The sequence below is a fragment of the Mixophyes fleayi genome, chromosome 4, assembly GCF_038048845.1.
Source record: "Mixophyes fleayi isolate aMixFle1 chromosome 4, aMixFle1.hap1, whole genome shotgun sequence".
Classification (NCBI taxonomy): domain Eukaryota; kingdom Metazoa; phylum Chordata; class Amphibia; order Anura; family Limnodynastidae; genus Mixophyes; species Mixophyes fleayi.
In genome coordinates, this window is record NC_134405.1 from 105,719,269 (window position 1) to 105,733,875 (window position 14,607).

The 14,607-nt window shown below is 40.3% G+C and overlaps 1 protein-coding gene across 2 annotated transcripts in view; it reads left to right on the plus strand.

Moving 5' to 3' along the window:
• FAM227B (family with sequence similarity 227 member B) overlaps positions 1-14,607 on the plus strand; it is a 408,110-nt gene that overhangs the window by 92,054 nt on the left and 301,449 nt on the right. The gene's annotated exons all lie outside the window — the stretch shown is intronic.

Below are 14,607 nucleotides of genomic sequence, written 5' to 3' on the forward strand. Positions count from 1 at the left end.
CATGTTCTTGAATAGCAGCTAAATCAAACTATACATAATTGGTCTAAGTGTAAATTCAGAAGTGATAGTATGGAAAGTGGTGAGTGAATGGAATTTGATAGTTTTACAGTAAAGGAAAAAGGAGAAGTGGCAGTATTGTTTATACACCCCCACTTCATCCGCTGTTATACAATGAATACAGGGAGAGGAGGGGGTGCCAAGGCTTTTCCTAACCAGCCTGGGTTTTCACATATGCCCACTATTTTGAAAACAAGAAACAAATGAGTAGTTCTCCCATAGAGCATTCAGTTTCCTAGTGAGTCAGAGGTGGTGACGGGGAATTGGAGGTTAGTATGGAGTGCTGCCGAGGTCCTTGCTTAAGATCTAGCTACAAATAGATTTTGTTAGGTCTTCTCTAGTAGCTAAAATATGTCCTGTAAACACAAGAGAATCATCACAAGACCAGAATCTTTTCTGTAAGCCATGAAATATAGGGATGAGCAGAATAACCAGATATATAGTATATACTGCCTTAAGGCAGCACTTCCAGTTACATGATCCATTTTCACTGCCTCGCTGCTTCCCCTTAATGGAGTGGAACTGCATGCATAAGCAGTTTTACCTGGGGTTCCTCCATTTGTGTAGTGCAGGGCCACTCAATTTATTTTACTCACCACTTTAAAATAACTGTAGAAGGGGATGTGAGCAGGAGGGCAAATAGGAAACGGCAGTCTCCATGATCGCCGCTTCTTATTGGTCAATGCGATCACACGCCACTCTGCAGCTGCACACAGTCCATAACTTTTGGTCCAGGTTGTGAGATAATAAAGGGGGCCATGGGAAAATGTTTTTTAATGTGTGGAGCGTTGGATAGGGTGTTTTTTCAACCTACCTTCAAAATTGGGGAGACTGATGAATGCACTTTCTTCAGCACACTGGTGTAGTGGTACCTTCTAGAAACAATTATGTAACTGGTTTCCAAGGCCTTCCAAGCATTCAATAGTTTGTGGGAAGAAACAATTTTTATTACTGTTAAGAAACTGCCAATGATAGAGATCATATGGGACACATTAGATTAAGCAGAGGATTTATTAAACATCTCTTCCCTTGTTTGTAAATGGACTCAATTAAGATGTTTACCAAAAGCGAGGAATAAAAGTAAAGAACCTGCTCTAGGGATACCGATAATGATGAAATTGTATTACTCATGAAATCAGTCAAGCATTCCAGAAGTACAGCACCCGCCCTTTTCTTGTTCATATAAATGCACATACTAGTTCATAATGTACAATCAGTGACCCATATACACAGCATACACAATTAATTTTCCATGGCCCATTATTCATTTATTCATCCTTGATCTGTGCTGCAATTGGTGTTTCACCAATTTGAGCTGTATGCATCATCGGTTAAATGCAGCAGAGCACTGTGCCTGTGTGTAGATGGTTTGAAGGGGAAATATCCTGCAAACAGGTTCAGAGTCAGGTAGTCCCATATATATATATTATTCTATTTGTTCACTTAGATGTTGCAAAGGCTGTTAAACTGGTCACTCTCTTGTAAGGTATTGAATAAAAAGTGTGTAGCAAATAGGAAGGTCGTTGAAAAATATTGCCACCACAGGATGGGTTCTGCCATCTACAATGCTTTAGACTTTCTAATTTTGGTAGATGGCTCCTACTGTGCTATGTTACCAGTATAAATAACATAGGAAATGTCATTGTGTATCTACTGCAGTGGTTTACAACAATTGGCCCATTAAAAGGATCACTTAAAGCTAGAGATGGGCGGGCTCGGTCCCCGAGATCCGAACCCGCCCGAACTTTGCCTATCCGAGTACCGAGCCAAGCAGGCTTGGTACTCTCCCGCCCGTTCGGAATTGAAATCGAGGCAAAACATCATTGTGACGTCGTCTGATCTCGGGGCTCCGTTCTCGCGATATTTGAAATGCATAAATATACGCACCTCCAATGCAATCCATCGCCATTTGACAGAGGGAGAGAGCAGGGTTAGGTCACAGGCTGTATTAGAGCAGGGACAGAGCAATAATTGTATACTTTTTTCTTTCAATTATTATTGAAATTCTGATACCAATTCTATTAGCAATTGATAGAGGAGGATTCTTTTTTTTTTTCAATACTTTGCACTACAAGTGCTTTGGGGTGTCCCATATTCCCCAGTGTGATACAATAATTTTTCTGGCTGCCAAAAGTCATATTTAGCAGCAGTATCTAATACAATATTTTGCACTACAAGTGCTTTGGGGTGTCCCATATTCCCCAGTGTGATACAATAATTTTTTTCTGGCTGCCAAAAGTCATATTTAGCAGCAGTATTTAATACAATATTTTGCACTACAAGTGCTTTGGGGTGTCCCATATTCCCCAGTGTGATACAATAATTTTTCTGGCTGCCAAAAGTCATATTTAGCAGCAGTATCTAATACAATATTTTGCACTACAAGTGCTTTGGGGTGTCCCATATTCCCCAGTGTGAAACAATAATTTTTCTGGCTGCCAAAAGGCATATTTAGCAGCAGTATCTATACAATATTTTGCACTACAAGTGCTTTGGGCTCATTAAAATGGATTCAAAGCAGTCCACATATGAGCAGAATCAGCAAGCAGGTGCTGGCACCAGTCCTAATGGTAGTGTTCCCAGTACGTCATCTTGTAAAGCCTATGTAAAAGTACATAGTCTTTTTAAATCAGGGCAAAAACACGATTAAAATAAAAATAAAAATTGCCAACATGTCATTCTACACACACAGTGGCAAAAAAAGAATGAGGCCTTCGCCTTTCTCTATAATACCACTTTCATACTGCCGCCCCGGCAATATCCCAGGTTTTTCAAGGCGGGTTTTTGCAGGGGCTCGGAGTGTCCCAGCTCAGAAACGCCATTCATACTGCACCTCAGACCCGGGAATTTCCCGGGTTGACCCCATTCATACTGCACAAGTCTGTGCCCTGGCAATTTGTAGGAGTCATCACCAGAGCACTTTTCATTGGCTGAAAGCTGGAATATGAAAATCTCTCTCTCTCTCCCCCCCCCCCCCCCCCAACCCGGCTTGCACCGTTCATAGTGCAGGCAACCCGGGTCCGACCCGGGAATTACCCCTCGATAAATCCCGGGTTGAAGACCCGGGTTTTTAGACCCGGGATTTTTCACTTGTACCATTCATACTGCACCAAGACCCGGGTCGTTTGAGCTCGCCCCGGCAAAAACCCGGGATTTTGGTGCAGTATGAATGGGGTATTAGTGGCAGATCCAAAAATGTTACTGAGCCTTCTTCTTGTACGGTCATTCGTGACCAAGCAAGACCAAGTCATTTGGAGTCTAAAAGTGGTGCACAACTACTGTTATGCGTGACAGCTGAGCTGCAAGAAAACAGTAAGGCATTAGAGGATAATGTATGCTCTGAATCAGAAATGACACCAATCACTGTGCAGAGTCCATCCACCAGTGGTATGTCTAATCGTGAGCATTCTGTTTGTGTACCTATAAAGAAGGGCCCTTTTAGCAGCTGATGTGTGCCTGAACAGCCCGAGTGTAGCCGGTGATACACAAATTGAGGATGCCACTTTGGAATTAGAAGAGGATGAGGGGGAGATTTGTGTAGGCGACGAGGGCGCTAATGAGGATGTTGATGAGGATGAGGTTGTTTGTGTAAGTCCTGCACCAGTGGCAGCAGTTATGGCACGTGACGAGAGAACGGCCATTGTCATGCCTGGGCATAAAACAAAAAAATCCACTTCTTATGTGTGGAATTATTTCTACCCAAATCCAGACAACAGTTGTATAACCATTTGTAGTGTATGTCAAGCCCACAGTCAGTCGAGGGAAAGACCTTAACCATCTTGGAACCTCATCTATGTTACGCCATTTGAAAAGAGTTCATGGCAAAGTGTTGGGAAAAGCTGAAAGTTCTTCCAAAAAAATTACAAGCACTCCACCATCAGCTAGGAACCTTCGGTCACCAACATCCCGACGGCTACAAAATACACCCACAACACCATCCCCATCAATATTCTCAGTAGCGCTCGGAGTTAGCCCGGCATCCCACTTAGTAAGGCTGGATGTCTCCTGCACTATAATTGATTCCTCTGAAGAAAGCGTTATTCCCACTGCTGCTGCTGGGGGTGAATCGTCATCCCAGAGGAAGGCCAAGAAAAAGAGTAGTCATACATTACAACAATTAACTGTGAAACAATCATTTGCTAGTGTAAGCAAATATTACAGCAGTCACCCAGTCGCAAAGCGAATCACAGACACCATGGCTACCATGTTTGTGTTAGATCTGCGTCCAATATCCACAATAAACGCAGCTGGTTTTTCACAGTTAATTGAGGTTTTGTGTCCGCGTTACAGAATTCCATCGCGACACCATTTTTCCCGTAAAGCTATTCCACAACTATACCAAAAAGTGTGTACAAATGTAGAGATTGCGCTGAAAAATGCCATTCTGCCCACTGTCAACTTAACCACAGATATGTGGACAAGTGGAAGTGGGCAAACCAAAGACTATATGACTGTGACAGCCCACTGGGTTGGTCATTTGCCTTCGCCAGCAGGAACAGCAGCAGCATGTACACCACTACGTAACATTTGTCACAGGCAGACCACTCTTTGTATCACCGGCTTCACTAACAGGCATATAGCTGACAATTTGCTACGAAAACTAAGAGATGTGATTGTTACATGGTTTACACCACTTGGACTCTCCCCAGGATATGTCATTTCTGATAACGCCAACAATATAGTGCGAGCATTACAGCTGGGAGGATGTATTTCACTCTTGCACAGTGGGGAATCCTTTCAGTGCTGTGCAAGGTCCTGAAACCATTTGAAGTTGTGACGTGTGAAGTGAGTGCAGACTCTGCTAGCTTGAGCCAAGTCATTCCTTTAATTAGACTATTGGAAAAGCAGCTTGAGAAATTGAAGGAGGAGATGAAAACAAGCAATCCCGCAAAGTATGTTGGCCTTGTAGATAAAGTACTTAATTTGCTTCACAATGATACTCAAGTTATTAAAATCTTGAACTTGGATCACTATGTTTTGGCCACTGTGCTTGATCCAAGGTTTAAGACCTACATTGAGTCTTTGCTTCAAAATGAGCGAGATGTGAACTTTTGCATGGAGCGAATGCTCAGCCAGTTGTCCGCTGAACTGGGCCTTGGCTTGACGACGTGTCCTCCTTCAGATTCTCAAGCAGCTGCTGCTTGTAAAAAATTTAATTTTCCAAAAAGAAGCAGGGAAGACGCAGGGGGCAGACCAGAACAGTTTAACATCTGGGCTGGTTTGAAGGATTTTTCCAAAAAATGTTTGACCTTGCCCATAACTCCCTCCAATCCGAGTATTAACATGCAAAGGATGGTGGAGGATTATTTTCAAGAGGTAATTGATATGGAAATGTCAGACAGTCCCTTTCCTTACTGGGAAGAAAAGCAGGCCATTTGGAAACCCACGTACAAACTTGCTTTGCAATACCTAAGCTGCCCACCCTCCAGTGTGTACTCTGAACGAGTATTCAGCACAGCCGGGAACCTAGTCAGTGATCGCCGTAGGAGGTTACTTCCAAAAAATGTTGAGAAAATGATGTTCATAAAAATTAACTTCATCTTCCACGAGGAATCAAAATCAAAGACATCCAAGCACTGACCGTTCTCTAAATGCGGATTCAAGCGGCGATGAATTGATAGTCTGTGATGATGACGTATACACTGATTAGGGTGAGGATGAAGCTGCAGATGATGACGATAACATCTTTTTAAAACTTTCTATATAAGTGGAGGGTGCAATCTACCCCCAAATAGGAAAGGGACTTGGGGCATTTCTATATCACGTACAGTCTTGAAAGGCTGCTGTTTTGGCAATTTCTTAATAAGGGTAAGGTGTCATACACAGACTGACCCCAAACTGGCTTTGTCCATTTCAATTTATATTGTACAGTCTATAACGGCTGAATTTTTTACTATTTTCTACAAGTGGAGGGGGGCTATAGAGACAGAAACCAACCTGACTTTGTCAATTTCTTTAGATATTTAACTATAAGTGTAGGGTGTAATATACACCCAAAGACGATGGCTGCATTGCCAATAGGCATAGATGGAGAGGAAAACAATCTGGTTTGTGTGTAGAATTAATGACGGCCTACCAGGAATTAAATTAAATTTTTTCATAATTTATTAGCTTTACAATTACCTTACTTATCCAAGAAACAGGTGGAACACTAAATTCGGTTATTTTAGGCCAAAAAAATTGATTTTTAAACAAAATTGCAAAACAAATCCAAACAAAACCAAAACACGCAAGGGTGGTTTTGCCAAAACCCGAAGGTATTCCAGATCCAAAACCTAAACCAAAACACGGGGTTCAGTGAGCATCTCTACTTATAGCACTCCTGACCAATAGATATTTCAAATTTAGTCCTCTTTTTCGGGACTCTATTATCACTGAGTGATGATACTCTCCGGGATGTTTTATTTCTAAAATATCACTGATCTCTCAGAGGTGCAAGCAATAATCAACATTGTTTAGGTAACGCATAATACCCAGAAATAGGTGCAGCCGCAAATCACTTGAGACTTGGATATCAAACTGAATTTAATTACTCCCAAAGGGTCATAATATTAGTGATAGAGGAAGAAATTAAGTCCAATTTAGGGGAATATTTATTAAACTGCGGGTTTGAAAAAGTGGAGATGTTGCCTATAGCAACCAATCAGATTCTAGCTATCATTAATTTAGCACATTCTACAAAATGACAGCTAGAATCTGATTGGTTGCTAAAGGCAACATCTCCACTTTTTCAAACCTGCAGTTTAGTAAATCAAGCCCTTAGTCTCCAGATTGAGCCTTAGAATTGACCAATGTCTAAGGCCTTTGTGGCTTCTTTATAAAAGGAACAGCAGGGGTATGTAAGCTTTTGTTGTACAATATAATTATGTGGATTTTAATAGTGCTGTAATAAACAAGCGATGCTTATATATGTATCAAATACTGTAAACAATATCTGTATAAATGATGAGTACTGATATCATGACTTCAGTATTCATTAGGAAAGCATGTGCATTATATGAAGTAATGCACCCTACTGTAAATTATTATGGATAGTAATCAACATGTGTACAAAACAAAAAAGACAGTTGTTAGTGCTTATCCTTAACACTGCATATCTGTGTGTATCTAGCAAAATGAAAACATGAAGTGTTAGTTCATATACCTCATTATATACAGGTCCTACACTGACCTATATGCTTTAAACACCATTAAAATGTAGTTAAAATCAGATGCACTCACTTCCCAGGTGTAGGTGTTTACATCTAGCAAGGGTTGGCTTGTGAGCCACAATCAAATGGCCTTAAATAAGCTTGATGGACAACTGCTATGACAATAAAGCAATATTTTGAAACAAAACCAGAGAAAAAACATCCCCGCGCTCGGTATATCCCATATTATATATGGTACCAGCTGCATGGCAATAAGCCCGCGCTCGGTATATCCCATATTAAATACGGTACCAGCTGCATGGCAATATAAATGCCCATATATGTATACAAAACAAAAATAGACAGTTGTCAGCGCTTATTCTTAACACTGCATATCTGTGTGTATCTAGCAAAATGAAAACATGAGGTATAAGTTCATATTTTGATCAAAACATTTAAGCCTGCATCCCAGGCTTGACATGTGGTCCAGAACCTCCTCTGTAACTTATCATATAGTTATATTCCCAGTAGAAGCTACATTATATCATGGACTTCCCTTCATTTGACCATGCTACAAGGAATAGAAACCACTAGCTAGGATGAAATGATCAGATCCACAATAAGTAATTTAAATATTTCTTTTAGATGATATCTTAACTAATAATATGATAAATGTCTTAATATGTTTGCTTTACATGTTGTAAAAAAAGTAACCCCCATTTGCGTTACAAAATGTATTGCAATGAAGCTGGGAAACATTAGCAGCAGGACGTACCCAGCCAAAATGTTTGTGTTTGTCTCAGGATTGATGTGAGTATCACGTGACCGGCTCACTTCCTGTCCTGGGACAAGCTCTGCTGCCAGGTATGTCCCACTGCCCAATAAATACCGTAATAAATGTTTAGATGTTGGTTGTTGATGTCCTATCCCTTTTAACTTTTAGTGACAATGTTTACAGTTGATATAAAAAATGATTATTCTCAGATATAACTATTGTAATTCCAAAAATCTACATACAGCTCAAAATAGAATTGACCATAATTAAAATCAACTTGAGTATTGTAAGAAATTGTTATGCTTACCTTACCTCTAACTGATTTTAGTAACTCTTAAGTGTTTAACCAATATCAAAGATGCAATATATTTTATTCTTAAAGTGAATTGTGCCACCACTGTATTTGGGGAAGCTTAGAGAGACTAGTGATTTAATTATTTAATATGAGACCTACCAGGGGCGCACGGGGGATTTGTCAGGGGGGGGGTTTCCTCCGCCCCCGTAAAAAAAATAAAAATCTAGAGACCTGCCGCGCATGCGCGGCAGCGCTGTTTCGGCTGCACTGTAGTATACAGCAGCCGCGGCGCTGTCAATGAAGCGTCCGCGGTGGTGCTGTATACAATACAGCACCGCCGCGGACGCTTCTTAGACAGCGCCGCTGCTGCTGTATACTACAGGTCATGTAGGGCACTTTTTAGCGGAGGAGGGGGGGTTTCTGGAGACCCAGAAACCCCTCCTGCGTGCACCACTGACCTACATAGATCTGTGTAGACTGCAAATTGTAAGATACTCTGAGAAACCTGTGTTTTCCCTGGATGTTTGTTTCCTCCCACAGTCCAAAAAACTTATTGGTATGTTTCTGTCAAAATTAACATGTACGTGTTAGGGAATTTAGATGGTAATACCCAATGGGACAGATGGGAATGAGTACATAATCTATATACAGCTCTGCATAATATGATTGGTGCTATATAAAAAAACAAAAATAATAATAAATCTCTATTTGTTTATATTAAGCTAAATGTATATAAATTGAAGATAACTAACTGCTGCAGGAGATTTTGTTCACAAATGCAATTTTTTCTGTTTTAAAAATTGGTTTGGTAGTGATTTGCCTACATGCTTATGCAGATGTCAGTGAGCAAAATCCTCCCAGCAATATTCCTATTTAAACTTACTGGCTATTTTATAATGACTGCTGGATTAAGACCATGATTTCCTGTGAGGAAATAGGAGAGTCAGTATTCTGTTCTAAATTGATAGATGGCAGATATCCAAAATAGCAAGCTTATTTTAATAAGGCAATGGAAATTCTAAGTCCAATCATGTTCTTCTTTGCTCTTAGCTAGAACAAGGCAGCAACAGCAGGTTTAGCATATACATCAGTTGGCTAAATATCCTCAGCACTTAATGCCCATTAAAAGGCCAGAAGGTCAGGGTCACAGGCAATGGTTCAGAGTCCGGATACAGGCAGAAGGTCATACACGTGAAAGCAATCCAAGGTTTAAACACCAATCAAACACAAGAGTAGGTAGCAGTACTGAGGCAGAACGCTATAACCGGCAGTGAGGCCCAGTCCTCGCTGCCTTGAATATTACAGGTGACCAATCAGGGCAAGAGCCCTGCCAGTGCTCCAGCAGTAGTATAATTAAGTGCAAGCCCAAAGCCAATGGCAAGACAGAGCTCCAGCAGATACCTAACTAATCAGCCATAGTTGACTGATGCTGCACAGCCCTCCGCACAAGCGCCCGGCTATTTGACAGCTGGCCGGGCGCGGTGGCAGGGAGACCGAAGTGTCCCGGTTGCCTGGGCAACAACCGGGACGTTTCGGTCTCCCTGCCACCGCGCCCGGCCAGCAGGAACCGTAAGTGACGCCCCAGTCGTCATAGCAACGGTCCAGGGTCCACAAGCAGGACCAAGAGAGTTGCGGTGGTTCCTGTGGTTGCCGTGACTGCTGACAGGAGTAAATGTGACAGTTGCATTACCTTATTTGTACACCATATAATATTGTGAAAATGTGGAATGCAATTACAAACAAACTCAAACTCAAATGCAAAACACAAATTACATTAAATACATCATTTGATCTCCCCATTAAATATCCAAATCTGCTTTCCTGCAGTAGTCAAAATGGAATTGTTAATTAAGTAATGTAAATATATGAATGTGACATCATATAACATGACCACAATGCAAAGTTATTAAGTACTGTCAGCTGGAGGAGTGAATCCACAGTCAGTCAAAAAGAAGAGGGTAGAAGTGCATATCTTATGTAAAAATACAGATGAAAATTCAACACTCCATGAGCCGTTCAACTTTGTATAAGCCACAAAAGTAATTTCTTCTCCACTTTTTTTGTAATTACAAATGACAGAAAACAGGGGTGTCTGCTACCCCTCTTAGTATTTGCACTTGCCATTGAGCCCCTAGCTAATGCTATTAGATCACATCCTTGGAAATCTAGTCTGGTGTTGAACAGTCAACCACACCAAATCTGCCTATTGTGGATGACATTTTAGTGGCTGCGTGGCACGAGGCACTAGCTTTTTACAGCAAAGTCTTCTACTACAAATTAAGCATATCCATAACTTAGGTATTGTGCTTCGATCTTCATACCATTATGCCTGGTAATCTTCCTCCCTTAAGTACTTAGGAATTTAAATCCCTTCTTTTCTCTTGGCTCTCTATGTGCTTATTTTTTTCCACTGTTGGTGTAAAAGAAAACTATTTTGCAATCATGGATATATAATAGTTATCAAAAAATAGTACGTTAAAATGATGATATTGCTGAAAATCTTATACTTATTCAAATCAATTCCACTGCTTATAACTAACAATTTTCCTCATCTATAATTATCTTTTATGAAGCGCTACAAGGCTTCCACAGTGCTGTACATAGAAGGTTAGAACATACAACAAAATTGCAAGATTACATAAAGATACAACATACAGATAAGCATAATGGGTAGAGATAATCAGAATAATAAATGCATTGAATGCAATAAATAGAACAAATCGTATGGCATACAAAAAAACAGCACATGACCAAACAGGGACAGAGAGGAGGACAGAGGGAGTACAGACATGAGACATAGGCTAGAGGATCCTACATGTGAGATCTTACATGATAAAGGAGGGGATAATGAGAGACAAAAAAAGCAAATTGGAATAATAGGCATAGTGGGGTTCACTCTGGTGCAGAGGTCTGCAAGATACTGAGGACATAATGTAGAGAGGCATAGATAGGGCCATGATGGTGCATTGGCCTATTTGGACAACATCTAGGATGGTGCAGGGGGCAAGAAGTTGCAGGCACCTTGATGATGTCTGGGTGTCTGAGTTGCAAGGGAGGCAGGACAGTGCCAATATAATCAGCAATGCAATAAGTGATAAAACAACAGCAAGGCAACTCTATAGCAAAGCAATATTATTATAAAGCAGTACAATAATGGTAGAGTAAACAGTAAGCAGTAAATACAAAGGTAATTGGAAAATAGTGGGATGGGGAAGTGGTAGCAGAAGAGCAGTGAAGAGACGGGCAGGAGTGAAGTAGTGAGGCAGTAGAGGAGAGAGAGCTTGTGGAAACCAGAAGTAACAAGTGAAATGGTAGAGGTCAGAGAGAACAAAAGTTGAGCAGCTGGATAGTGAGAGTAAAGCAGGGAAATGAAGAGAGCAAGCAAAAATATAATTACCAAGTGACAGTGTCCAGGACAGTTAAATAAAAAGTGCAGTGGAAGGCAGGCTGTAGCAGGTTATGTTTGATACTGGTAGGTATCAGAGTTTGTTCCCTGTATGTTCAATTGTGTTGTTTAACTGCATTTCCTTATACTTTACGAGAGAAAACAGATGTGTATGAAATCCCAACACATCACTCCCCATCACATATACGCCAAGATATAGTTGGGATGAATACAGACTAGCTACTTCTGTGCTAATTGGTCAGCTGATAAAAAAAACTCTATTGTTCTTAGGCTAGATGAGAGTCAGGCCAGAATGGTGTCATAAAGTATACTTTACTGATCAGCAGTCTAGCATAGGTTATAACAATAGGCAACACATTTCTGTTACATACTGAAAAGAAACAGCACTGAGGTGCAGCACAAGTTACAATGAGATGAGTTGAGGTTCAGATTAGGAGAGGATGAGGGTTGTAGTAGCTGATGAAAACTGTATTTTTTTTTAAAGTATTTACATTATTATCAGGCTTATGTCTATTAACAGCAGCCTTGTTTCCTGGCAATGGAAACTGCCATCCTACACCCAATAGGAGTTGGCAGGCGCCGCCTCCCTCTCAGCTGGTTGCAAGGCAATGGCAACCAGTGTCTTCTGTTCCTGCTGCCAGCGTCTAGCAACAGCAATTTCTCATTTTTCAGGTTCTTCACGTTATAGCTATTTTGCCTCTCCCTCTCATTGGTTACCCAACATTTATAATTCCTTTCCTCTATTTCACCTGTGGTGGAGATAGTTCAGTCTTTGCTTGTGTGCTGTGTATACTTATTCTGACTAGACCTAGAGTTCAGACCCTGACTGTTTAATGGACTTTGCTGCTTTCTCCTGCCCTTGACCACTACTTGTTTTCTGGATTTGCTATAGACCTCTTCCTGTCCTAATCTTGGCTCGATTAATGGATTTTGCTTGAACGCTGCCAGTCATGACCTCATTCTGAATTATAGGTATTGCTATTGAATACTGCTAGCCCTGACCTTAGACTCTTTACACACACCATTATTGACCTCTGCCAGCCCTGACTTTAAGCCTGTTCAAATGTATCATCTATTTCCTCCTTCCATGTCCTGTCCTCCACATTTAGCAATATTGTGATTTAATAAGACCCTACTACCATGTGTTAAGTCCTGGGGACAACGAAGTACTCTGGAACATATTGCATACCTTGGAAAGGAGCTGCTTTAAGTTAATACCTTGTGAAGAAGCTCTAGGGTCTTATCTCATCCCATATTGCCACAACAGCATCATAGACTCTTTAACATTGGGCCTACCTTCCTCCTAATAGTCTTTATGAGCATGTAAGAAGCTACAACATCAGGACTCTCTGAGTCATCTTTTGTTGCTCTGCAAGTACTATGTCTCTTCTCCTTAGTTTTGGCTATGCATTATACCTGCTATGCTGTTGCCCATTATTAATTTGTATACTCCTTTCAATCACGAGCTGTCCTTGAAACACTCACCCTGTTTTGGGTCTATGTGACCTCTACTCTGGCTCTTTGTTGGACTTCTCTAACAGGTATCTTCAGTTTAGACACTTATTAACCACTGCTCAGTACCCAAAACAGCTGCCACATTCTCTTCCATTACTCGGTAATTCACTGTTTTTCATGTAAAGGAGCTATTCCCAGATGGTAAACCTTGCTATAGAATAATTAGTATCTTACAAAGCTACCTTGTATACTAAAATGGGAGAGTTAGGTTCAATTTTATATGTTGATAAGTGTTTTGTCCCTTTAGCTAGTGCATCAAATTCTTAATCATGTTGAAACCCAATACAAGATACTCTACATGTGATACATTGACCCACTTACACTTCACAAGGTGTTGCCTCCTTCTCCCTATGCTATAGGAATTGTTACAGAGCTGTACTTGTACATATTGCCTAAAAATAACTCCACTTTGGACTGCTATATTTCAATTGATTTCCTACTAGGCAAAAGGTCCCCAACTGACCCATTATTAGCCCATCTTCTGTATCCTCTCCCTGAAAATCTAAAAAAGAGCAGTTAAACAAAAGAAGAAAAAAACAAGGTGAAAGAGAGGATTACACCTTAACAATTAACAGAGCTATCAATATTAAGCCACAAAGACAGGTAGTGCAGAGTTTCAACAAAATAATAAATAAATAATAAAACACCGCCTACCAATACATTATTGTCATTAAGTCTTTATCCAGGTCACTTTTTCATACTCTTTTTAAATATGTTTATAATACCATAACGACAAATATATTTTCTTATTCAGTTGCATACTGTTGCTAAGGAAAAGCTCCAGAAAAATAAAGATCGGAAAAAGTTGTGTGTATGTATTTGAAACAGGTGTTGCTAAATTGAAGGATTTAAGGATCTATTGGAATACATTTAGATGTCAAAATAGTTCAAAATTTGTCTAGCAGTTCAGATATTTGGATATCTGCCTTGAAGGACCTGATTGCTTTTAGGAAGATATAATCCTAGGATAATGGTGATTAATCCATCAGCTATTTTCTCTGTGCTGTGTATATTACAGAGGCTTTCTAGCAACTGTTAGATGGCAGCTGTTAAAACGGAAAAAATGGAACAATGTTATGGACATCTTGCTCAATCACTACAATAAGATTAGTTAATCTAAAATATGCATATTCTTGCTACATGCTTTCTAAAGTAAAATAAAATGTCCACTGACACAATAGATTCCCAGTTTTCAGAGCCTAGCAGTCTGTTTGAGCAAACGTTGCATATGTAGACATTAAGATGCTGATTTCATGTTCGGATGCAACTTTTTCATTTAAAAAATGGGCAGCACAGAACTTGATAGTAGTTCTGACTGCATTCAAATCGAAGCTAATCTCAAAATACGCTTAAATTTGAGTCTCGGTGTAAGCATGCTCTGCCTAAACGCTATTTGCCATATGTTAAAAGACAGAACACAGCGCATGAT